Raw genomic sequence first — 25285 nt, 5'->3', positions numbered from 1 at the left:
CGCCCCGGCGTTGCCGAGCCTCCCTGTCATGTCAGCAGAGGATTTCTGTCTCGAGGGGATTCTATCCACCCCCACCCAGGATGCCTCCAGCACCTCTGGACAGCCCAGGGGTCCAGAGCCGGGGGGCGGGGGGCGCAAGAAATAGCAGGAGGCATAGATAGCATCAAAGGTTCTGCATTTCAGTTAATTTTCTGGAGTGGTAGCTGTCATCTCTTAGTTCCTTTACACGCTGCCGTCTGCCACTAGCTCCCGCCTCGCGTAATTCTTCTGAGTTCGGGAGGGGGACATACATATCGCTACTACCCATTCCCTTGGACACATATGACAAAAAATAAAGGAGATGAGTAGTCACTGCAAAGGAGAGAAGCCCTCCCGCCGCTCTTCCTACCTCCCCTGTCGGCACACATCCACGCCCGTGGCCTCTGCAGCTCCCCCCGCCCCCGCCCCGACGTACCAGCCTTCCTCGTGCTGCCAGACACTGCTCCGTATGCTGGGGATGCAGCAGAAACAGGCCTCAGGCCTGCCCTCGAGGAGCTCGTGTTCTGAGGGGGAAGTCAGACATCGAGCCAGTTATCACAGGGAACTAGAAAGTGAGAACTGAGGTGGAGTGTCCATCAGGGTGGAAGAGGAACTGGCCTGGCCTTGCCGTGTTGGGAAAGACTCCCCAGTGGAGGCGACATCAGACCCAAGACCTAGAGAGTGAGTAGGAAGTACCTAAGGGAGGCCATGCGGTGGGGACGGAGAGACTGGAAAGCATTCAGAAGAGACCACGGAGCATAGAAATGCTTGAGAAGCGACACCTGGGCTTCTTCAGCCTTCAGAAAACGAGGCTGAGCCATAACCATTTCTAGGCCTTTACGTGGTTAAACAGATGGGCCTGCTGACTCCCCGCCCACGCTGGAGAAGGGGCCCTTGGGGGTGGCCCGGAGGACATGGCTTACTCACAGTGAGGAAGCCTGAGTGGGAGGGCACCGCGTTCGATTCCCGTTCGATTCCCACAGTCACAGAGGCGGGTCAGGTTGCCCTGGCCCTGGCCCTCGAAACAAAGGCCAGTCCTTTGAGGCTTTGCTGGGAGGGAGAAGAGGGAGCAGATGACTTGCTGCTGTCACTTGCCCCAGATAAGTCTTCACAACCCCTTGACCAGCACGCCAGTAAAGCTGTGTTTAGAAGTACCAGGGTTGAGCGGTGATGTGTCTGGGATCACAGCCCCGGGTTCTGGCCAGGCAGTGAACTCTCCCGGCACCCGTGACACAGAAGCTACACAGGCCCTGGGGACACTTGCAGGAGCTAGAAAGCAAGGTCTGCAAGATGGGTAAAGAAAGGCTCCTGAGGCTTCTAAGCCCTCATTTCTCATGGCATTTTGGGAATGCTGACTTTGCAGCCTCCACGGACTCTGGGAGAGCTGGGTCCTGCCTTGCTGGGCCTTCACCCTTCAGTGGCTTATAGAAAAAAACCAGCTTAATACTTTTTTGCTCTCATAAATATCTGTTAGTTTTATTTTCTGTTAGAAAAGTAACGTTTGTTTTAAAGGATTCCAGCAATGAATAGGGGTGTACAAAATCTGTCACAATTAACAGTTGTTAATGGTGTGTTCCAGCTCCTTAGGGACTTTTTCCTGCACATGTACAAACATATCATATTTTAACCGAAGTGCCATTTCCTGGCACATTTTCTGCAACTTGATTTTTTTGCCATTACGGTCTATCACAGACATCATTCCATGTCAGTATATTCAAACTCCTTTATTCCTCTTAACAGCTGCTTAGTTTCCTTCAAAGGGACATAACACAGTTTATTTAACTTATTTGTGGATATCGTGATGGTTAATAATTTTCTACTGTTAATAATAATAATAATTTTCTGTGCTACAGAGAGACGTCATTTTTGTATCTTTATGCTTCACTGCCAGTAGATTTTTTTTCAGAGCCAGTTTAGGACCACTCATTTAGCCCCATAAAAGTTGCTCTGCTGGTGAAATGTTCTAAGAGGAAAGTAAAGCAACCCCAAGTCCCACAGCCTTTCCGAGCTGTCCGTCTTTTACTGCCGCTATCATTTGGCCAATTCTCACCGTCCCTATTCTTCAGGGCCTCTCCTTTGCTCAGTAGTTACAAGTGTCTTTCAGACTGTGGCTCCTTTATGGTCGTATAGCATGGCAGACTGCTTCTGGGAGGCTTTGAAGACCAGTTCTTTTTAACCCTTTCTAGCAATCTGACTCACATCCTGGTCCTGCTCATGACGGTATGCACTTACTCACATCCGTGCCCAGAAATAGCACATACGGTTCCAGGGGTCGGTGCTCGGCGGCCCTTGCCACCCTGACAGCCAGAGCAGCTGGTGGGCCAGGGCCAAGGACTGCTAAGGATGACAGCAGTCTGCACCGGGGCTGACCTGCCCAAGCTCGAGTACCAGCCTGTGTTTGGGACAGTCCGTGGCTCGAGTCCCTTGGCTGTCCGTTTCTACACATTAGCTCTGAAGAGTCTATACGATTTCAAAGCTGCTTCGGCTTAAACTATTGCACACAGTGCCTCGTTCCCACTCTTCCACCTGCTGCCTCCATCCCTCCAGCCTCGCCAAGCACAGCACCACCTTCGCCAGTAGCTTGTATCAACATTGGAGGAGGGAGGAGGTACAAACTGTGACCCCACAGGACATTGGAAACTCCTGCCATTGACCTTATTAGCGGGGCTGTGACTTCCTTACGGGTGTCCTGTCTCTAAAAGAGGAAAGATGGCAGCCGCTGTGCCTTCTGCTTGTCCCGTGGTGCCGTTGGTGGATCAACTCTCAAGAAGCAGAGGCTCATCAGGCAGATCTGTCTTACACGTCTAGGTGTCTTACACTCTCCAGGTGTATGTCCGTAACAGCAGTATGAGAACAGCAACCGTGTGGAGCCCTTGCTATATGTCTACACTGTGCTCATCATTTGGGATTTGCCGTCTACGTTAAACCTGCTTATACACTGACAGAAGCTCAGCCTGGCCACGGAAAACCCCCCACCCTCCCTCCCTGGAGAAAGCAGAGCCTTCCAACAATCATGAGAGCTCTTTCCCCAGCAACTAGGCAGATGGGTGACTGAGCTTGACGTCTGGGAAGTGGACACAGGAAACACTGTTGTCAGGGTGACACTTCAGGAGAAGAAGTTCAGAGGGTGAGTGCTCCGGGTGGTCGCTGAAGGCTGCAGATGCTGTGGGACCCAGTCCACCCTCCAGCTGCAGGACTGTGCAGCCCTGGCTGACTGCGAGAGCATGCTGGACAGGCGGTGCGGCCGCAGGAGGAGGTGGGGAGGGGCTGGTGACTGCTGAGCCCCCCAGGAAGACCCGCTGACTGCACCACACCCAGAGTTCTCCCCGTCAGCAGGGACACAGCAGACGGCAGAGGGCTGGGGGGTGGTGCAGCGTCGTGCTGCCTTGCTGGGTCAAATGGGGAAGGAGGGACTTGAACTTGGGGAGCTGGCCTCACATCATCATTGGCATACCCCACGCACCCCTAGGGCACCTCCCAGGTGTCCAGAGCTCTGGGGACCAGAGGGTCAGTGAGGGTGTAGCTCCAGGAAGGAATCTTGATGCCTTCGTGGTGAAAGCAAAAATGGGGACTCTGAACTTGAGGTTCAGTAACATAGCTCAGCTCACCAGTGGCTCCATTCTTCCTGGCTCATTCCTCTCTCATGACATCATAAGCCTGCTTCCTTTTTATCCGGTGCCAAGTAGAGGGGGTAAGTGTGATTCCAAGGAGGACGTAGCATTCACAGTCATGGCTCCTCTCTAGGCCAAAGTCGTAGGTGATGGGAAGAAACATTTGACGTTTCTACATGATAGTTCATATTCTGTGGTGTCAGGTTTGAGGCAAAACATGGCAGATCCACTCTTATGTTAGAAGTGACCTTTACCAAACAACAGGTGTTGGCAAGGATGTGGAGGAAAGGAGCCCTCTTGCACTGTTGGTGGGAATGCAAACTGGTGCAGCCACTGTGGAAAACAGTATTTTTAACTCAGAAAGTTAAAAATGAAACTACCCTACGATCCAGTAATTGCACTACTGGGTATCTACCCAAAAATACAAAAACACAAATTCAAAGGGACACGCGGACCTCTGTGTATAGCAGCGTTATGTGCGACAGCCAGATTATCGAGCTGGCCGTGCGTCCACCGACTGGTGAATGGATAAAGAAGGTGTGGCACACACACACACACACACACACACACACACACACACACAAGAATATTACTCAGCCACAGGAAAGAATGAAATCTTGCCATTTGCTACAACATGGATGGAGCTAGAGTGCATTATGCTAAGCAAAATAAGTCAGAGAAAGATAGTAACCTTATGATCTCACTCATATGTGGAATTTAAGAAACAAAACAAACAAGGAAAAAAAAGAGAAAGAGACAAACCAAGAAGCAGACTCTTAATTATAGAGAACAAACCGATGGTTCCCAGAGGGAGGGAGTGGGGGGAGGGGGGAAATAGGTGATGAGGAGAAACAAAAAAGAAAGAAGTGAGCTTTCCTAAGTAGGATGTGCTCAGCACATCCTTGTCCTCAGCAGAATCTTAACATTGCCCCTAGAAGTCAGATCACTGGACCCCTTGTGTCCCTACTCTGTGCTTCACAGTAAAATAAGAAGGCATAGACAACATTTGGGGAGAGCGTTACCTAAATCCATTTGGGAGCACTATAAATAAAACCCACCAAGGTGATTGGTTTTGGAACAATTTTTAGTATACTCCATATGGAAACCTGTCACCCTTCAGATGTTCCTTAGTTTAATTATAGTGAGCAGAAAATCTTTAGGAAAAAAGGATCGAGCTTGGCTACTAACCTGTAGCTTTCTTGGCTGACATAAAAAATATCCATCAAGCCCGGATAAAAATGTTCTGATGTATTGATAATAAGAATTTTATTCTAATCAAGTAATAGCTAACTAAAAGTCCGAGGAACATTTCCTGATTCTTTTCTTGTAGCCAATAAAAGAATGTTTGGATTCTTAAGATTTTCTAAGTTATCTTCTAGAAAGGTGTGAGTAAATGTGAGTTGGTTCACTCTTAAGAAACATCCTTTGCCCCTGATGACAGCATCCAGGTTTTTGACTTTATGTGATGAGAAAAGAGAGCACATTTACCCACACATCCTTGTTTTCATTCCCACTGTCTTATTATTCTGGCTCCTGGCCTGTTTACTTCCTAAAATACTGTTTATCCCTGCTGATCCTAACATCATCTGGGACTTATTTCTGGACTCAGGCATGAGCACAAGGATGTTCCCAGCTCCCGGGGCGGATCCCTGGGCTCTGGCTCTAATCACAATGCACCGGTCTGACAAGAACACTGTGAAAAATTCTAATGCGGCAACTGTTGTACTTGTCCATCTGTTTAACATATAAGCTTATGTTGTGGAAGGCACCGTTTTTGGCAGCGAGTAATTATTCCTGTGGTTTCCTGAAAGGATGAGGGTTTTTGTCGCCTTCAACAGACTTCACTTTGGTAACAAGAGTAGTACAATTTTTCTCTTTTAGAAATGTAAATAACTCGAGGGGCGCCTGGGTGGCACAGCGGTTAAGCGTCTGCCTTCGGCTCAGGGCGTGATCCCGGCGTTCTGGGATCGAGCCCCACATCAGGCTCTTCCACTATGAGCCTGCTTCTTCCTCTCCCACTCCCCCTACTTGTGTTCCCTCTCTCGCTGGCTGTCTCTATCTCTGTCGAATAAATAAATAAAATCTTTAAAAAAAAAAAAAAAGAAATGTAAATAACTCGAAAAGAGAAAAGCTCTTGGTCTGAATTTTCCAACAGCTGTACCTTTTCCTCCAAGACCAGTACCTGTCCGTTGAAAATTTGAGAGCATCTTCTGATGTTTAAGTCCTCCATTAGATAAGCCTTTCTCATTTTAAGTCAATGAATGAAACTGGGAAGATAGCAGGGGCAAAGGGGGGCAGAAAATGTCCTGCTAGTAAAGCAATACATTGCAGTAGCGTATGCAGCAGAAGGGATCGGAGTGAGCTTCAGAGAACAGGACAATCACATTAGCTTCAACAAGCATGCATTCACGTTTTAACATTTACACATTGACATCCGTAAGTCCTCTTACTTTTAACGACATTAAGGAAAGCCTTCAAGAATAAAAAGGGCATCTGTGGACATGACAGGAAATGTGAACAGGCAGTTTCAAGGGTTTGTCAACTCAGCCAAGGCACCCAAACGTAATATCACAAAAGAACGGACAGACCCGGGGGCATGCAGCTCCAAACTGGAATTAATGACAGTGCAGAAAAAATAGAAAAGGCGCATACAAACCGTAATCAAGGAAGCACACCTACTTGACACGTCTTTTGAACTTACAAAAGGCCGCAGTTTGAAGGCAGCCCAAGAAAGGAGAGAGAACATTTAGGGGTGTCCTGATAAAACTGACTTCCCCTCTCAGGCTTTTGGACGCACAAGCCCTAGGGAGGAAAGCACACATGTATACAAAAAGGAAGGGGTCTTCTCCCTGAGAGACCACGAAGGCTTGGAGCGAGATGTTAGCCATGGTCAACTGCAGCAAAGACCCTTCCAAGAAGCTGGGGAGAGCGAGAGCTGAAGAGACTTAGGAGGCCAGCAGCTCCCTGCACAGGGCAGGGATGGCAGGTGGATCCTGCCATAAGGTGGGCTGCACAGCCTTGGCTGTGGGTGTGAGCGCAGAACTTCATGAAGACTTTCTGAGAGGGGCCTGCTAATGCCTGCCGAGTACCCCTGGAGCCAGGATGTTCAGGCCTTACTTGGGTAGAAATAATAACTGAATAAACGGGGGTCGGCGAGTCAGCCTATCCTTTCCCTCATTCTGGTCCCCACCAATTACAGACATAGCTCAGGACCATCCCAGCTTTTCTGCAGCACCAGAGACTGTGGTCACATGAGCTCATTGGACCTGTGGCCCCCAGCTCCTCATCCTGTGATTGCTACGGGGTTTCTTGATTTTTTGTTTCGTTTCTTGGGGTTTGGGCCTAACCACAGTTCATGCTCTCCAAGCTCCTCTCCTTGTCTGCTGTGGCTCCTCCCAGCTTCAAGGCATTCCCAGGCTTCATCAGCACGCCCTTGAACCTTCACCCTTGGATCCAGAAGTTGGGCGAATAGGGCCCAGGGGCAAGCCTTGAGGCACGCCAATGGAGAGTGCCCTCTAGGTCGACAGCATCTCATTAAGGAACAAGTTCCACTGAGGTGTATTGAGCTCTTGTGTGCCAGGTACCAGGCCGGGAATGGGGAGCATAGAGATGAACAAGATACCGCCCCTGGCCTGCAGTGGCTACAGGCTAGTGTGGTCATCTGGCCAGTCACTGATGCACCCAATTGTTATAAAAGAAAGGACACCTTTCTTTTATAGACTTGTTATCCGTTCAACGAACAGTAGGCCAAAAAATGGACACGGTCATTGCCCTTATGGAATTCATGTTCTGATGGGAGGGTCAGACAAGAACAGCAGGTAAACAAATGAACAAATGAATAAATCCTTGTAAATAGTGGTGAGGGCCAGGAAGGAAACAGATGAGACACTGAGCACAATGAGAGGGGCTGACGTGGAGCTGCCCACTCTTGGGAGTGGGGAGGCCTGGGGCTGAAAGCCTAGAGGGAACCAGCCTTTAGACTAGGGCGGGCGAAGTTTTACAGGTTTTGACTGGCCACATTGTCTGTTCAGATACTTCCCACCTGATGTATAAGGATATATAAAATAATAGACGTTTAGCTGTCAGATACTTACACATGGATTTCAGTTCCGGAATATTCGTGTTTTCTTTCTCCCCCTCACCTCCGGGGTCTTTTCTGTGTGACCTACATCAATCGGTCTGTAAACCCAAAATGAAACAAATTGCTTTCCTGGGTCCATTCAAGGGATGGAAATCCTGAATGTAGTAGAACGGGAAGCACGGGCAGTGGCTTTGGACTCCCCGGGTTAGCTCAGCCGTGTACCACTCATGTGGCCTCAGGGAAGTTGTGAGTCTGTAAAAGGAGGGTAATAATAGTACCTCACGCGCCATGTTGTTGTCACTGAATTCACACATAGAAAGCAGAAAACAATGCCCCGCCTAGCACACAGCAAGTGCTCAGTACACGTTAGCTGTTCTTGCTACTTTCATCATCTCCTTGAATTAGTGTTGTTGTTATCGTGGAAGGCCAAAGAGTTCTCAAAGGCTGAGTGTAATCAGCCTTCATATTGGTTTCTTGCTTCTGAAAGTCTTCTGTCTCATAGAGTAGGAGAAATGTTTGTCAGGTTGTCTAAAATATAGTTAGTTGTTCAGGGACTGAATATTCTATTTTTAGATAAGTGTTCCTACCTTTTTTCCACATCTCTCAGTCATTTTATTGATGATTAGCTTTTAAATTTTGAAATCATATGTCTCTCTAGCCATAGAAAAGAGATACCATCTAATCAATCATCCAGTTTAAAAAATATTTGATGAAAAAGAATTTTAAAATAACAGATATATTGTGCGTGTGTGTGTGTGTGTGTGTGTGTGTGATATCTTTTCGATATTCTTTTATTTTAGAAGTGATGGAATTAAAAGGATACGTAATGTTAGGGGCATGCGCGAGACTATTCATTCAACACGCATGTAGATTGCTTATCCACTGGGTGGCAAGCACTGTCCTAGATGCCAGGATTCAAACTGAGTTAGACACAGGCCTTGGCCAGGGTGCTCATACTCAGATGGGGTGGATAGTCCTGCAAACAAGTCAGGTCTATCCTGTGTGTTACAGGAGTTCTGATCAAGAAGTGCAGTGAGTGGGGACCCCACCAGTCCCCAGTGGGGAGTGGGAGGTAGATAATCAGTGAAGCTGCTAAGAGAAGGGGCTCTTCTTCTCCCCCTGTCTTTTTTTTCCTTTGGGTTTGCATTGTCTCTCTCTCTCTCTTAACAATTTAGTAGGTTTTTGATATATTTACAAAATTGTGCAACCATCACCAAAACCGATTTCAGAACATTACCGTCAACCCAAAAAGGAACTTTGCACTCATTAGCAGAGACTGTCAATTCTCCCCCCGCCCCCCCACCCCCGACCCTGGCAACCACTAATCTACTTTCTGTCTCTATGGATTTGCCTGTTCTGGACATTTCGTATCAATGGACTATGTGGCCTTTTTATCTGGCTTTTTTCACTTAGCATTATGTGTTCAACGTTCATCCATGTTATAATAGGTATCAGTATTTCATTCCTTTTTATGGTTGAATAGCGTTGCTTTGTATGGCCATGTGACATTTTATTAATTCACCAAGTTATGGGCAATTGGGTTTCCACTGTTTTGGCCATTTTGAATAATGATCCTGTGATCATTCATGTCCGAGTTCTTGCGAAAACACACATTTTCAGTTCTCTTGGGTATTTACCTAGGAGCAGAATTGCTGGGTCATCTGGTAACTTGGTGTTTTGAGGAGCTCAGTTTTCCAAAGTGGTGCATCATTTTACATTCCCACTAGCAGAGTACGAGCGTTCCGATTTCTCCACATCCTCATCTACACTGTTGTTGTGATTAGAACCATCCCAGTAGGTCTGAACTGGTATTTCACTGTGGTTTCAGCCTGCATTTCTCTGACAGCTAATGATGTTGAGCATCTTCTCATGTGCTTTGTTAGCCGTTTATGTATCTTCTTTGAAGAAACGTATATGTAGATTCTTTGCCTATTTTTTAAATTGGATTGTCTTTTTATTGTTGAGTTTTAACATTCTTTACGTATCCTCTATACTAGTCAGATATATGACCTTCCAATATTTTGTCTCATGTCCTGGGTTGTCTTTTCACTGTCTTTGTGATATTGTCTGAAGCACAGAACTTTTTCATTTTAATGAAAGCTAATTTATCTATTTTAATTTTTGTCGCCTTGCCTAACCCAAGGTCAGGAAAATTTAATCCTATATTTTTTTCTGAGAGGTGTATAGTTCTAGCACTTGCAGTTAGGTCACTGATCCATTTTAAGTTAATTTTTGTATATGGTGTGAGGTTGGGGTTCACCTTGATTCTTTCACATGTGTATATTCAGTTGTCCCAGCACCATTTGTTGAAAAGACAATACTTTCCTCCATTGAATTGTCTTGGCAACCTCGTTGAAAATCAATTGGCTATAAATGTGAAGGTTTATTTCTGCACTCTCAATTCTGTCGCATTGATCTGTATGTCTCACCTTATGAAGCAGCACATCTTGATCAGGGCTTCCAGGTAAATGAGCGAGTTCATCAGCCAGGAAGCGTAGGGCCTTATCACATAGGATAAGGATACAGTGAAATGATGGTATGAAGCTCCTACCATAGCACCTGTCTGGTGCGTAGTCAAGGGAAAGATAACCATGGCTGCCTTACTATTTTTACCCCTTTCTAGGGAGCAGAAAGGGTATGTTCAAGAACAGGGGGAGATGTGTGAGCTGGGGCTGTTTGGAGGAATGTGCATTGTGCATGGGGCTAGAACGTGGGCATGTTGGGGGGGGTACACATGACAGGAGACTGGGTTTTGTCCTGAAGGCTGCAGAGAATACTGAGGAGTGCGAGGTAAACGATGACATGGTGGAGAATTCTGTTGAACAGAATGTATGTCTTCAGGCTCAGATCATGAAGCCATTTTTCTGTTTAGAGCTTGAGCTCAATGCTTGTTTCAGAGCTTTGCCTGAATTTGGCAGCAGCAGAAGTGTCCATCCCCAGGGAATGGGGCTGACCACCGATGATTTGTTGGCAGATCCTTTTTTCCGGCAGTGCTAAGGCCAGTTGGGGTGTGAGGTCCTGGACACCACTCACTCCTTGGGCCTCCAACAGGAAATCCTGGTTCCTTTTTGTTTCGGGGAAGTTTGCTGACAGACGCATTCATGGCTCCTTTTCCGCCACTGCCACAGGAAATTCCACCCCACAAGTGTTGCTGCTCCCGTCCCTGATGTGAGCCCGTCATCAGTGTGACTCAGAAGGGCATTTGCCAAGCCTTGGCAGCTATTTTTAGTTTTTGTCAGTATTTTAAATGCATACTTGATCATGAGGAATGACTGCCTCTACCCAAACTTTAAACCTACCTAGACTTTTAAATGAAAAACAATTTTTTTTTTTGGTAGAGAGAAGATCACTATCTTACTATCCTCTATGGAGCAGCTCATGATCAGCAAACATTTCACAGACATTGGGATACAGAGATTAGTCAGAGAAATGTTTGCTCCTTACTCTTGAGTAATAATAATAATAATGGCTAATACTTCCACAGTACATTATAAATTGCTTTCCAAATATTGTTAACTCATTTGCTCCTCACAAGACCTCTGTGAGGTAGGAACTATTACCACATTTCATTGGAGAGAAGCCTGAGGCACAAAGAGGTTAAGTAACTTGCCCACAGTCCTCTAGAAGTGTGGTAGCTAGTCTCAAAAGATGCCTCCTCCTCCTCTCCACCCCCCACCACCACATACAGTGCTCCCAGTATTCATCCCCTGGCACAGTCTCCTCCCCTTGAATCTAGGACGGCCTTCTGACTCACTTTTTGATGCTTCATGACTTCCCGAGTCTAAATCATAAGAAGTCCTGAAGGTTCCAGCTGGATCTATGGGCAACCAGCTGACATCTAAAAAGTTCAACCACCTAGAGACCAACATACTGTGAGGGAAGCCCAGGCTAGTCACATGGAGAGGCCAGGGGGCTCGGGCAGCTTCTCGCCTAGCTGAGGTAAGTGAAGAAGTCATCAAGGCAACGAGCTAAGCTGAGCCCTCAGATGGTTCCAGCCCCAACAACCATCTGACTGTCACCTCATGACACTCCCCAATCCAGAACCACCCCGCTGAGCCCAGTCAACCCTCAGACCGGAGAAAATAGTAAGTTATTATTTAAGCCACTAAGTTTTAAGGTGACTGATAACCAAAGCAGCTAGTAAGTGGTTGAGTGGGATTCAAACCACACAGCCTGGTTCTAGAGTATGTGCTGTTAACCACAAGAGACAAGGACACAAACCAGGGAAATATCTCTATCTCCATCTGTTTCCCTCTCTCTCTCTCTCTCTCTCTCTCTCTCTCTCACACACACACACACACACACACACACACACAGAGAGAAGGCAGCACTGGAGAGGGATACCAGGTAGAGCAAGTTTCCATGTAGTTGATGCTTTCCCCCTAAAACACCAAACATCCTGGGTTTTTTACCTTCAGCAATTGTTGATGGTGGTCGTTGGGAAAGACCACTCACACTGCCCTGCATTCTCACTTAAAGGATATTAGAGAGGGGAAGAAACTTTCTTATATTGAATATCCGCCATGCACCGAATTCTGCTAGGTTCCTCCTGGTCCGTTTCTTATGTGTCAGGTATCAGGCGCTTTACTCAGGACAGGATAGACCCTGTCAGGCCTTTCTGGAGTATACACCGGGGAGGGAGACGGAGAAGCAGAAGTACAAGACAAATGCAAGTTGAAACAAAGACTTGAAGAAAGTAGTTGCTGAGCCCCCAGCAGGGGCACTCCTACTTTAGATGGGGAGTCAGGGGAGAGGTCCCTGAGGAGGTGACATTTAGGTTAAGACCCAAAGAATAAAAGGACTAGCCTGGCAGGACGTGGGGGGAAGGACATCGTCGGCAAAGGCCAAGGGGAGTTAAGACCCGGCAGGTCCAGGGAAGGCTAGAGGCTGGGAAGTAGCTGGGAAGTGGTAGGCAGTGAGGTCGGGAGGGCTTGCTGCGGGGAGCTGTTGTCCTTAGGGACGTACGTGGATTTTATTCTGAGAGGAATAGGAAGCCATTGAAGGATTATCTTCTTTAACGTTCTCTTGATTACCCAGAATTATTACTATGAGCATCCGGGAGTTGTCGCACTGGACAGTCACAGAACCAGCCCTGGGGCTGCCAGTCCACCTCTGTGGGTTTGGTTGGTTGGTTGGTTTTCTCTTCCTCCATTGTCGGCTGAATTTCTTCTTCTGTGAGGCCTGTTCTCAGGTCACCCTGTCTCCCCGCTTTTCTGCGTGGGAGTTGATGAGTCCGTGAATGAGGCGGTGAGGCCCTGCTGCTGTGACGCTCCGGCCCCGGGGAGCTTGTGACCAGGCTGCTTCCTGACCTCAGCCCAAGCAACACGGGGAGGGCGGGGTGCGGCCCAGGAAGCAGCCTGCCCAGGGTGCTGCTGCACACCGGTCCCCACTTGGAGGACTCTGGGGTGGTGTTGAGTCTGCCTCCGGAGCCTGCCCTTTCCTGTGCACTCTGCCACCCCCGAGTCAAGTGAAAGAAGAGAGGATTACGAACCCGGGAAACCTACCAAAATGGACTTGAGCTGTGCCCCACGGCTCTGTTGTGCCAGCGTCGTGCGTGCCGCCCTCTTGGAAGCCGGGATGGAGGATGTAAGTTGGGGGTGCTTTCGGGAGCCGGCCAGCCCTGGGCTGGGCTCTGTGACTAGCCAGCATCCTCCTCCCCGGCGAGGGCTGTGAAAGGAAGCGGAAGTAACTACCCCACACTGGTCCCTGGGTGACCTGGTGACTGTGGTTGCATTAGCTTGTGGGCATCTGACAGGGAGTCCTGGCCTGAAGCTGCTGTCCTCTGCCTGGGCCTTCACCCCATGTAGGAGCTATAGTTTCTATACTTCTTTAGAAGTTAGGAGTTTTAGGAATCTATAAAAAAGAAAGGATTTTAAAAGATGTCTCATTTACATTTTCAGATGTTTAAGAAGTTCACTGCTATAACGAGGACATTCTTGTTATATAACCTCCATCCCAACTGTCAGGTGTGGCAAAAGCCCTCTCCCCCCAGCCACTGTTCACCAATGGGGGACCCTCAGACTGGAGGGTGGGAGGGATAGGTTGAAAGTGCAGGATTTTAGGTGGAGGTGGAGCAAGATAGTGCTGAGCACAAAGACCTGAGACTTTTTTCCATTTCTCTGGCGCTTCCCCCTACCAGCTCGGTGACCTGGGCACGTTACTCCAGCCCTGGGAGCCTCAGTGTCCTCCTCTATAAAATGGGAAGAAAAGTACTTTCCTCACAGAGTCAGATCTTGTGGGGGTGTGAATGATTGGTGTAAATGCCTAAGTGCTCCAGAGACAAGAGTAATGCGGTGTGCGTTGAGTGAAAAGACCCAGAGTGTGGCCGGAAGTCAGGTCTCACACACCCGCATTGCGTGGCTAGGCCTCGCGAGCCGGCAGATGCGGACACATGCTGAAAATAGCAGCGCTTTCAGGGCATCTTTGCTTTTCACGGAAGCAGAGAGTGAGGTGGTGAGATGCAGGCCCGCTCACTGTGGGCCCTGGAGGAGGCTGACCTGAGTTCAAATCCCAGCATCCCCACCTCCTGTGGGATCCTCAGTCCACACTTTTATAAAGGGTTGGAATTCTCCCTCCCAGGGTCGTTTGAAGATAAAGTGACATAACAAGTATAAACCATTTGGCAGAGTCATGATACAGAACTGGGGGGTTTAACTGCATTCACTTCATGGAATTGGATGGTCCCAGCACGGATGGACCAAGGCTACAGGGTCAGCTCGGCCAGGTGCTCCAGCGTTCCCCAGGGAGACCGGATGGTGGCAAGTCCTGGGACTTAGACCGACAAGGACCTTGCTCTTCCAGGAGCCCAAAAAAGGAGAAGGGAGGATAAAGGAAATAGGTGGACTTGACAATAGGCCTGTGGAAAGAATGCTGGGAGAATGCAGTCCAGGAAGGGAGCTGGGGGACCCTGCTAAAGACAATGACCCAGAGGAGGTGTTCTCTTGTGGCCGAGGGCTCCAGCTCTCGTCACGTTTCCACTTCCTTTTGCCATAATCTCCTTTCTGGTATCTGGGGACGTTTCTCACATGTGCCACGACGCAGTTTCCTTTAGCAACCTCTTCTTCGCCTGGATTACATTAGTCTCTTTCTCAAAACCACCTCCTGCTTGAATCCAAATCACAGCGTAAAGTACAAATCAGACCATTACTCAGCATTTCACCTTCCTGAAGTCTCCTTCCATCGTACCGCCATTTTGCACAAGTGTGTGGATTTACTTGAGACGAAAAGTTTACGTTACAGAAAGTTAGATGGTGAAGTGTCCCAACACACCCCCAGTTCCTCTCCCAGAGCAAACCCAGTCTGCAGTGTCTCCCAGAGCGAGAGGGCCCCGCACGCTGCTCTGCGCCGAGAGTCCTCCACTTAGCAGTAAATCCTACAGCCAGTCCTTGTCAGGACTTCAGAGTGTTCCGTCACTCAGATGTGCCCAAATTGACAGCTGGTATGCTTTTGATGGATGGCATCCAAACTGCCTCTGATCTTCCGCCGTTCCGAACTGTGCCACAAGCACGTGCAGTGTGCATAGTAGTGTGCACGTGGGGCTCGAAGACACCAAGAATCGAGCAAAGAAACAAAAAATCAAACAGACTATGGGTCTGTTTGCCAGAGGGGAGGTGGGCAGGGAATGGGTGAAATTGATAAAGGGAAATAAGAGGTACAAACTTCGAGTTATAAAATAAATAAGTCACAGGTGTGAGAAGTACAGCATAGAGAACGCAGTTGATAATATCGTGATAACATTGTATGATAACTGCACTTATTGCGGCGAGCATTGAGTAACGTATAGAATCATCAAATCACTGTATTGTACACCTGAAACTAATGTAACGTTGCATGTCAATTATACTTCAGTTAAAAAAAAAAAAAGACGCACTCCTAGTAGTGAAATTACTGAGTCAAAAAGAACTGTGGTCTTTTTACTGAGTTAGCTGATGCCAAAATGCCTTTTCTAGATGATTCCACTTACATACCCATCAAAAGTGCCTCCTTCCCAACTCAGGGCATTACTGATTTTTCCCCCTTATCTTCACTCTATCTTTGATAGGAGAATGGCATCTCATTGTAATTCTAATTTTCATTTGTATTATTAGTGTGGTTGAGCACCATTGCATATTTACAAATATTTCCAAAGTATTTCCTTTCTGGAGGTATTTGACCATTTTGAAATACTCCTGGTAACTACATGAACTTTTATTAAGTAAAATAATGGAGTCATTTTTTTAAAGATTTTATTTATTTATTTGACAGAGAGAGAGCACAAACAAGGGCAACAGCAGGCAGAGGGAGCAGGAGAAGCAGGCTCCCCACTGAGCAGGGAGCCTAATACGGGGCTCAGTCCCAGGACCCTGGGATCATGACCTGAGCCAAAGGCAGATGCTTAACCGACTGAGCCACCCAGGCGCCCCAATTGAGTCATTTTTTAAATAAAGAACCTAATGTGGTTTCACACGGTCCCCACTGACTTGATCTGTCTTTCCATCGGTGACATAAACCCAGAAATAACTATCTCTGGGTAATAGTTTGGCTTTAGGGGCGGGTTAGCTGATAACTTAGTGGCTGGCTCTAGTCTTCCTGACCGGCCGTTGTCCAAATGCTCACAGAACACTCAGGCAATGCTGGGATTGTTTAAAAGGAAGAACAGGGCAGGGCAGGGTATTGAGGGTCAGAAGTTGCTTGCAAGCCGTTTGTTGATCCCAAAGTTGTCACCTTCTTGGTTTAACATTTCTCTTGAGAACAGTGTGGCTTGAAGACATATTGTCTTTTTGCCCTTCTGAACCACAAAATGACAAGATCTTTTGTCAAGGTAGAAGCCTTATTTGTAAATATTCAGCCTCCTCACGCTTGGGTGGAGACTGCGTCTCGTTGGCCTTTTGCCTCAAGAAAACCCAATACAAGTACAGACTGTGTGATTTATAGATGTATTGTGAGAGCACACAACGCCCACTTGAACACGAGGAAAGGGCCGTCTCCATGTGCGTGACACTTGATTCCTGGATCCGCTTACTTCTATTCTTAGACGGTTGGATCCGATGATCTCTTAAGCACTCGTGAATGCCTCAAATTCTGTGACTTTTCCTCTGGTGATTTCTTTCAGCAGAGTTGTTGGTGGTTAGGTGACGAATCATACTTCAGAGCATCTGAAGACCCTTGTGGAAACATGCAAGGACCTTCCAGTCTGCCCTGTGTGCCGTAGTACGAGTCCAGCAGTACAAACAGAGTAAAATGAAACTTGTTACTTGATCATTTTTTCCCTTAGTTGCTGTCATTGAGTATTCCCATAGCCACCTGAGCGGTTTTATGTTCTTATGCTAGTACTCTAACTAGCTGACACCTAGTATAGTTAATTTTAGATCTGAAAAAAAAAATCTCATTGATCATCTAACCCATCTAATTTATGTAGAAACTGAGGCCCAGCAAAGCAAAATGGCTGACCCAGGCTCCAGAACTTGGGGGATATTCTTGGTAAATTTTCACCAACCTCACTCTCTGGCAAAGAGCCTAAAATGCCACATAGTGTTGCTGTCTCCTTCCGGGGCGTGGTGCTCTTTAAATGGACTTGCTTCTTTTTTTTTTTTTTAAAGATTTTATTTATTTATTTGACAGAGAGAGAGAGACAGCGAGAGAGGGAACACAAGCAGGGGGAGTGGGAGAGGAAGAAGCAGGCTCCTAGCGGAGGAGCCTGATGGGGGGCTCGATCCCAGAACGCCGGGATCACTCCCTGAGCCGAAGGCAGACGCTTAACGACTGCGCCACCCAGGCGCCCCTAAATGGACTTGATTCTTAATCTCATTTTTAGTCTGAGATGGTAAACGAGATATGAAACCCAGTTTCCCCTTTGACATGGTCACCTGACCAGAGGGCATGGCGTTCATCAGGCTAAATATTGAAGTGGAGCCTTTCTCTGTTCCCCACCTGTGTGTGGTGCAGTGTGATTCCGTGATGGGAGCGGCCTTGGGGGTCACATGGCCCCCATCTGCCCCATCGTTATCATTACAGCAGCCCCAGAGGAAAGAGAGAGGCTGTGAGGTTAGCTTGTTTATTTTAGGAGGAAACAGGCACCGGTAAATTCATTCACAGAGTTTTGGACTAAATTCCAAAGGAAGAAGGAGTTGGGAGAGGAAATAGAGGATAAACAACACCAAACCCATCCAAGGACAGATTTGGTCCTTGGTTTTATTTAAACTGTGCTGTGTTCAGTGACCGAACCACCTTCAGGCCAGGCAGAGTGAGACAGGGGACTCTGCAACCACAGGGATTTTCTTGCAGTCAATTACACTCTCTAAAAGGGGGCTACCACCAACTGAACACTTTGAGGTGAACACGCCCTGAACCCCTCCACAGTATGGGCAGATGGGGGGGCCCCTGTTCCTCTTCTCTGGCACTCTTGTTAGATCTCTAGGACAGCGTTTAGTATCAGCCCCTCCCCACACCCAGCAGGAGCCTGGAACCTCCCCCCACACGCTGCTGCCCCCACCTCCGCTGACCCCCACCGCACCCCACTTGTGCCTCTCATCAGCTTGGGGTGAGGGGAAGCAGAGGGAACAGCAGGAGCAGAGTGTCCATGACTCTTCTCCGTACTAGCTTATTCCCACTGCTCTGCAAGTACAGCTGATTCAGGGCAACTCTTCCCCCAGAGCTTGCGTGTAGCTGCAAAGACACTACTTCCCCCTCAGGCTTTCTTGAGATGCTGATAGGCTGGAAAATGCTAGAAATCCAGATGCTCGCTAAACACCATTATAGAAGAAAAGGAAAGCCTTCCTCAGTAATATTGTTGGCCCGATCACATAGGGACCAATAACTTTTACAATATGCTTATTCTTTTCTTATTACAAAAAGAGTGTATACTTAATTGTAGAACACTTATAAAACTACTTTACTCTTAAAAAGATCAAGAGGAAGTAAACAAAAATCACCTCTAATGCCACCATCCTGGTGTACCTGTGGTGCCGTGCAGTGGATAAAAGCACAGGCTCCGGGTTGCACATCCCTGGGTGTGAAGCCTGGCTCCCCTAGGAAATAGCTGTGTGACCTTGGGTAAGTTATTTAACCTCTCTGAGTCTCTGTATCCTCACCTGGAAAATAGGGATAATAACAGTACCTGTTTCATGTGGTTATTGTGAGGATTACTGGAGATTATGTTGGTAGAAAGTGCTGGAATGTTGAGAGAGCTCAGTACATATTTGCTGCCATTATTTATTTTGAGCTATCATTCTGCACCCAACCCCAATCACGTTTTCAGAAACAGCCTTTTCCAGTTGCAAAGTGAACTCAGCCTGGACACAATACAAGGACTCGTCACACATGTTTAACTGAAGTGGCTGTTGTTGTTAACTGCAGTGACTATTTTTGAAAATGTGTATTTAATACCTGAGCAATTCCAGATATTTGATGTTTATTTTGAGGTTATTTGTACTTCCTATAATTAGTAACAGCTCTTGTTTTAGAAACTCACAGCACTGTTGAAGCCTTGCCCTCTAACTTGCTAAAGATCAGTCATGCTTCTTGTTCACTTCAATTCACTTCATTAATCAAATTTATTTTATTGTTTTAGATTTTATTTATGTATGTACATAGGTGTGTACATAGGTATTGTAGTACGAACACTTAAAATGCCATCCACCCTCTTAAATTTTTAAGTGTGCAGTACAGTATTGTTAACCACAGGCACAGTGTTGAACAGCAGATCTCTAGAACTTTCTCCTCTTGCTGAACTGAAACTTTGTGCCCGTTGCTTAGTAATTTCCCATCCCCCCCCCCACAGAGCCCTGGCAACCACCATTCCACTCCATGATTACGTCAGTTTGACTATTTCAGATTCCTCGTATAAATGGAATCATGTAGTAGTTGTCCTTCGATGAGTGACTTATCTCACTGACTGTGATGTCCTCCAGGTCCATCCATGTTGCAGAATTTCCTTTATTAAGGCTGCATCATATTCTGCTGTATGTCTAAACCACGTTTTTGTTAGCCATCTGTCTGCCAAGACATTCAGGCGGTTTCCATATCTCAGCTATTGTGAATAGTGCTGCAATAAACATGGGAGTGCTAATAATTCTTTGAGATGCCGATTTGAATTCTCTTCAGTTTAATTCTTCTGAATCCCCAGAAGTGGGATTGCTGGACCATATGGTAGTTTGATTTTTATTTTTTTTGAGGAATAACCCAAATTTATTGAACACCTACTCTGTTCAATAGTAGGTCCTGAGTACTGGGTATACGGCGAGAGGCGGAGTCTCTGCCCTCATAGAGGCTCTGCCTTATTAGCACCAAATAAATATACCACTGGAAAGTGTAAGTGTTAGGGAAGAGAAATTGCTGGTGCTGTAAGAGTACATCACAGGGAACCTGATTTAGACAGTACGAAGTGTTCTGTGGTGGGCTTTTGGCTTCCAAGCATAATGAAGACTTGGCCCCTGCTCTCAGTCTGCTTCTAGTTCAGGGGATGAGCTGTGGCAGAGCACAGACCCTCTAGGGAGGAAACAGGGAGGGTCCGTTCCACTCTAGTGGGGGAAGGCCTCCTGGAGGGAAGTGACCCAGAGGGTAGGGTAGCTGGAGATGAAGAGAGGGCAGGGCATGCCAGGCTAAAGGAAGTCTGGGCAAAGGTGCAGAGGTAGGGGACTGCAGGATCCCTCTGAAGAGGGGCAGAGAGCCCAGTGCGGTTTATGGGGTGGGGAAGCTGGGGCTGAGTAAGAGACCCTGAGGAAAGGCGGGAGAGGTAGGCTGGGAGCTAGTCATGGAGGATCTGCAGACATCTCTTCTAAAAGTAATCAGGGCACTCAACGTTTTGGGGATTATCTCCAAATTCTGAGAAGGGGTGGGGACATTTGAGGGCTGGATTGGAGGGGAAGGAATCTGGGGACAAGAAGTATAGTTCGGAGGTACTCCCAGCACACTCTCGGTGTCTTTCTGGACAGTCTGCACTGGTGCTGGAGGGACACAAAGGTGGACATGATGCCAAAGGACCTCTGGGAGAAAGGCTGGGGTTGTCCAGACCAATCAGCACAGTAAGAGCTGTGGTGGGAGTATGAGGGGTCTGGAGTGGAGCGGGAGCTGCCGGCTCTAGAAAGGGCAGGCCTGTGCCCCGCCAAAGAGGACAAGTCTGAGCAGAGTCTTGGGCCATGTCCAACTGGGCAAGTGGCTTTACCCACCCCAAGAGTGGGGGCAAGGGCACGGGCAGGGAGAACCCAGCCTCCTTTCTGGCTGTCCTCCATTGTCTTGCATCCTTTTATTGATACACGGCTTATTTAAAACTCATGTAATTAGTAACTTGGCTCTGGGAAGAAATTTAAGCATTTTTTTTTTCTGTTCTATTAAAAACAGACTGCCAAATTAGTTTTCTCAAGGCCCCCATCCTGTATTTACCTGAGCCAGGGGGCAACAATCTCAGATGTCATTTCCTGGTGGGTGCCCTTGGATGGAGACCTCAGCCTCCACGGGGGCTGTGATGGAAGCCCCTGACGGGTGGAAGGGGCCCCTTCCTTCCTGCCCCCTCCCTGTGTTCCCAGAATGTGGAGCGAGGATGCCAATCTGGGATCTTCACAGGACAAATGCTCTTTCTCAGCTCCCAAAGCTCTAGAGCTTGTGGGTCCTTTTGTGAAGGTAGAAACTACATTTTAACCAATTAGGCTGATAACATCTCTGTTTTGTTCTAGACTAATAAAAGCTCCATTAGGTCTAATAGACTCGAGATGTCTATCATTGAACGAATAAATTTTAAAAATACATTGAGGGCCATGGGGGCGAGTGTGTTACGATGTGGATTCCTGTGCCTTCCACACATACTCACTAATACGAGCGTACACGCACTACCCAGCATGCATGCGTGAGCGCGCACACACCCAGGTGTGCACGGACCCTCGGCTCTGTCGCGTTCTCCCTAGCTGGAACGGAGTCTCATAAACTCAGAGCATTCTCATCCCCGATCGTCACTGTGGGAGACTCTCTTACCCCCTTAGCCAGAAGGTAGGACCCTTGTGAAATTACACAGTTCTCAAGGTGCCAGTGGATGAGCCAAATTCTCCATGAAACTTTTTGGTGAAGACTGATTTCGACTAAAGCCTAGGGCTCCTGCTTTAGCCACATTCAACTCTATACCCAGCCAGATACACCACATAGTCCGCTTGATGAACAGATTTCAACTTCCTGGTCCATCCAGCAGTTTGGGGAGATGTGTATCTTCAAGTTTAGCAGCCTGGCGTTCTTTCTCTCCTCCTTTCCTTCTTCCTTGTTTTTTTTTTTTTTTTTAAGTTTTTAAGGCAGTCTTGTAGAAGTAGACCATAATAATGCACTCTTCTTAATTGTCCAGTTTGGTGAGTTTTGACCAATGCACCCTCATGTACCCACCGCCATCATCAAGAAATAGAACCTTTCCATCCCCCTGAGAAGTTCCTTCTTTGTCGCCACTTTGCAGTCAGTCCCAGCCCCACCCTCAGCCAGAGGCAACCGCCGGCCCGCTCCCGTCACTGTAGCTTGGTTTTGCCTGTTCTAGAACTTCACATACGTGGAGTCCTGCGGCACATACCCTTGAGCGTCTGGCTTCCCTCGCTCGGCGTGGTGTTCCCGAGATTCCCCCGTGCAGCTGCGCATGTCAGTAGCTCATCCCTCTTGTCACTGAGCGGTCGTCCGCTGTACAGTTTATCCGTTCACCTGCTGAGGGCTTGTGCATTGTCCCCAGTTCGGGGTTCGGATGGATAAAGCTCGCAGTCTTTGTTTTATAGACAATGCCCCTTAGCAAGCATTCCAAGACATCCTAGGCGTTTGATAATTATTAATGAATCCAGTTTTGACTTTTGTATTTGCAACGTATTGTCACGTTTCGAAATGTTTAGTGTACTTCTAAATTCCAGAGAGAGGCGTTCCAAAAGCTTGTTGAAAGCCAGTTCCGGGACCTTTGAACAGTTTTCCACAGAAAACACTCAGTCCTTCAAGAAGCCTATACTGAGGCCTGTCCTTGGTGATCAGGGTAAAAAGGGCCCCTACCCTTGGGTGTTCACGGCGCAGCGGGGGACACAGCTGGGACCTCAGACGGTATAGTTCTCTGGGGAGCTGTAAGACCCCTGTGGGAGCCCCGGAGCAGGACATGGCTTTTCGGAGGCAGGGTTTGGTCTGAGTCAGAGCTGTGGTATTTCCACTCAGAAGCGGGCACCAGGTGGAATGGGCGGTTAGAACTACAGAGCGTGTCTGGACCAAAAACAGGCAACTCCAAATGTAATGACGCTATGTAGACCGTTGGCCAAACAGAATAGCAGCCGAGGGCCACATTCAGTCTCAGGGCCACTGGTTTCCACCGTGTTTTAAGTGGTAGCTCTGTCCCGGACCCACTTAGCACAGTGTGGCTGAAGTCTGGTTGATAAGAGAGACCTGACCACCCTCTGTAACCGAATCTTTGGGAAAATTCATTACTCCCCTCCTACTGGGTACAACGTATGCCTGGTCATCCCGGCCAGTATGGCTGTGCGCAGGACTTTTATAAGCCAGGAAGTATCTGTGATTAGAATCATAGCTTTATTATAGGAGCAACCCAGGGCCTTTAGGACCAACTGGTAGAACTCCATCTGTTTCACAAGCAAGGCAAGAAAGGCCTCTGGACCTTCGAGGGTCCACCAGCTCTATTTATAAAATACGGGCGGGTTTCTGCTGAGTCATATCTTCTATTAGCGATCTTCTGAGCACCGATTCTTTCACTTGGCTCAAGCACCACGGCGCTGTCACCTTTACCCTCATTAATTGTGTTTTCTCCATGGCTGCAGACTATACTTGGCCCTAGCCAGGTATCCTTCAACATTTCCTGCGCTCCCACCATGCACCTGTTGCAAAGGTTTTTTTAAATAACCAGCAGGTAACATTTTGAAGAACTTTCTAAATGTCAGGATGATTCAAATGTTTCTCATCTGTTAACTCCACAGCCCCATGAGGTATGTGGATGCTATTATCAGCCCCATTTTACAGGTGAGGAAATGAAGCACAGAGAGGTTAAGTAACTTGCCCCAGCTAACAAAACTGGTAAGCGATGGAGCCAGGATTAGACCCCAGGCAGCCTGAGTCCAAAGCCTATACTCTTTCTTGGTTTTTTTCCAGCTTTACTGAGGCATAATTGACCAATAAAAATTGTGTATATTGAAGGTGTACAACATGATTTAATGCACATATACAGTGAAATGATCACTGCAACTAAGCTAATTAACACATCCATCACCTTACCTAGTTGCCACTTTGTTTCTAATTGTTTGTAATTTGTATTAACTTTATACAGCATGAAAATAATGTATTTGCAAAAACAGTGATGTTGATGAAAACATGAATAGTACCTACCCCCAGACTCATGAAGATTAAATAAATTAATGTCTGTACACTGATGAGAACGTTGCCTCAGTAAGCAGATTATTAGCATTAGCCGTTGTTATTCTTATTGTCTGTAACTTTCCAATTTTGATCAGCCTTATACTTAAAGCAGAATTATGCATGGCCCTCTTTACAAGTTGGTCATAGAGTTTCCTATCATTAATAATGTACTGAGTTACACGATCTTAAATAACTTGTAATGTACTCACAAGTTCAGTAAGCAAAGCCACTAGGTTACTTGAGTTTATGAGCAATGATCTGATAGCAGAAGATCATGTGTATAAACACGTAGCGTTCTCTTAGAAATTCTTGTGTGGGGGCGCCTGGGTGGCACAGTCGTTAAGCATCTGCCTTCGGCTCAGGGCGTGATCCCGGCGTTCTGGGATCGAGCCCCACATCAGGCTCCTCTGCTGGGAGCCTGCTTCTTCCTCTCCCACCCACCCTGCTTGTGTTCCCTCTCTCACTGCCTGTCTCTCTCTGTCAAATAAATAAATAAAATAAAATCTTTTAAAAAAAAAAAGAAATTCTTGTGTGAGAAAATTCATATATGTTACCATCAATGAATTTCACTGCAATTGTCTGTTTTGTTCTTTCTCCACCCTTGGTCAGCTCCTAGATCTTTCCCCACTGGAAGATAAGAATGGGTTAGGCAGGTAAGGCTCAAGAATCTTTTATCCCAAGTGGACAACAGTAAAAGGAAGAATCTGACCACTGCTTCACTTGTTTCCTGTGAGGGCGCTGCTTCTGACTCAGGGGCTGTTGTTGCTGTTGTCATTGTTGTTTTAATTGGAAGCACTTTGTCAAGAATAGATCTCTTGGGACATGTGAAACTAACATAATGTTCTATGTCAATTATATTTCCATTTTTAAAAGCCTTGAATAAAGAATATCTCTTACAAAAGTCCAGGGCAAAGCCCATACTCTTAACCATCTCTTGTGCAAGAATGAGGAAGACATGGTCCCTGCGGTTAAAGAATTTATGATCCAGTGACAGAGACCGGTACATCCATCTGATTGTAATACACTGTGTAAAGCATAAGCCAAGGGCTTGGGGGGCTCAGAAGAGGGAGCAATTGAGTCCACCTACAGCAGGGGTTGGGGTCCGGGAGATAGAAATAATAATGAAGTTTATATTTATTGAAAGTTTACTCAGTCTTAACATTAAATTGAGCACATTGAGAGCATTTTCTCATGTAAACCCTCAATAGCTCAATTTTACAGATGAGAAAATTGTGGT

The 25285-nt window shown here is 47.1% G+C and overlaps 1 protein-coding gene across 1 annotated transcript in view; it reads left to right on the top strand.

The window, feature by feature from the left end:
• EHD4 (EH domain containing 4) overlaps positions 1-25285 on the top strand; it is a 79138-nt gene that overhangs the window by 28767 nt on the left and 25086 nt on the right. The window lies entirely within an intron of this gene.

The sequence above is a fragment of the Ursus maritimus genome, unplaced genomic scaffold (genome assembly GCF_017311325.1).
Source record: "Ursus maritimus isolate PB19 unplaced genomic scaffold, ASM1731132v1 scaffold_35, whole genome shotgun sequence".
NCBI classification, from domain to species: Eukaryota; Metazoa; Chordata; class Mammalia; order Carnivora; family Ursidae; genus Ursus; species Ursus maritimus.
Note: the sequence above shows the minus strand (reverse complement) of the source record. Positions and strands in the feature narration are given on the sequence as shown.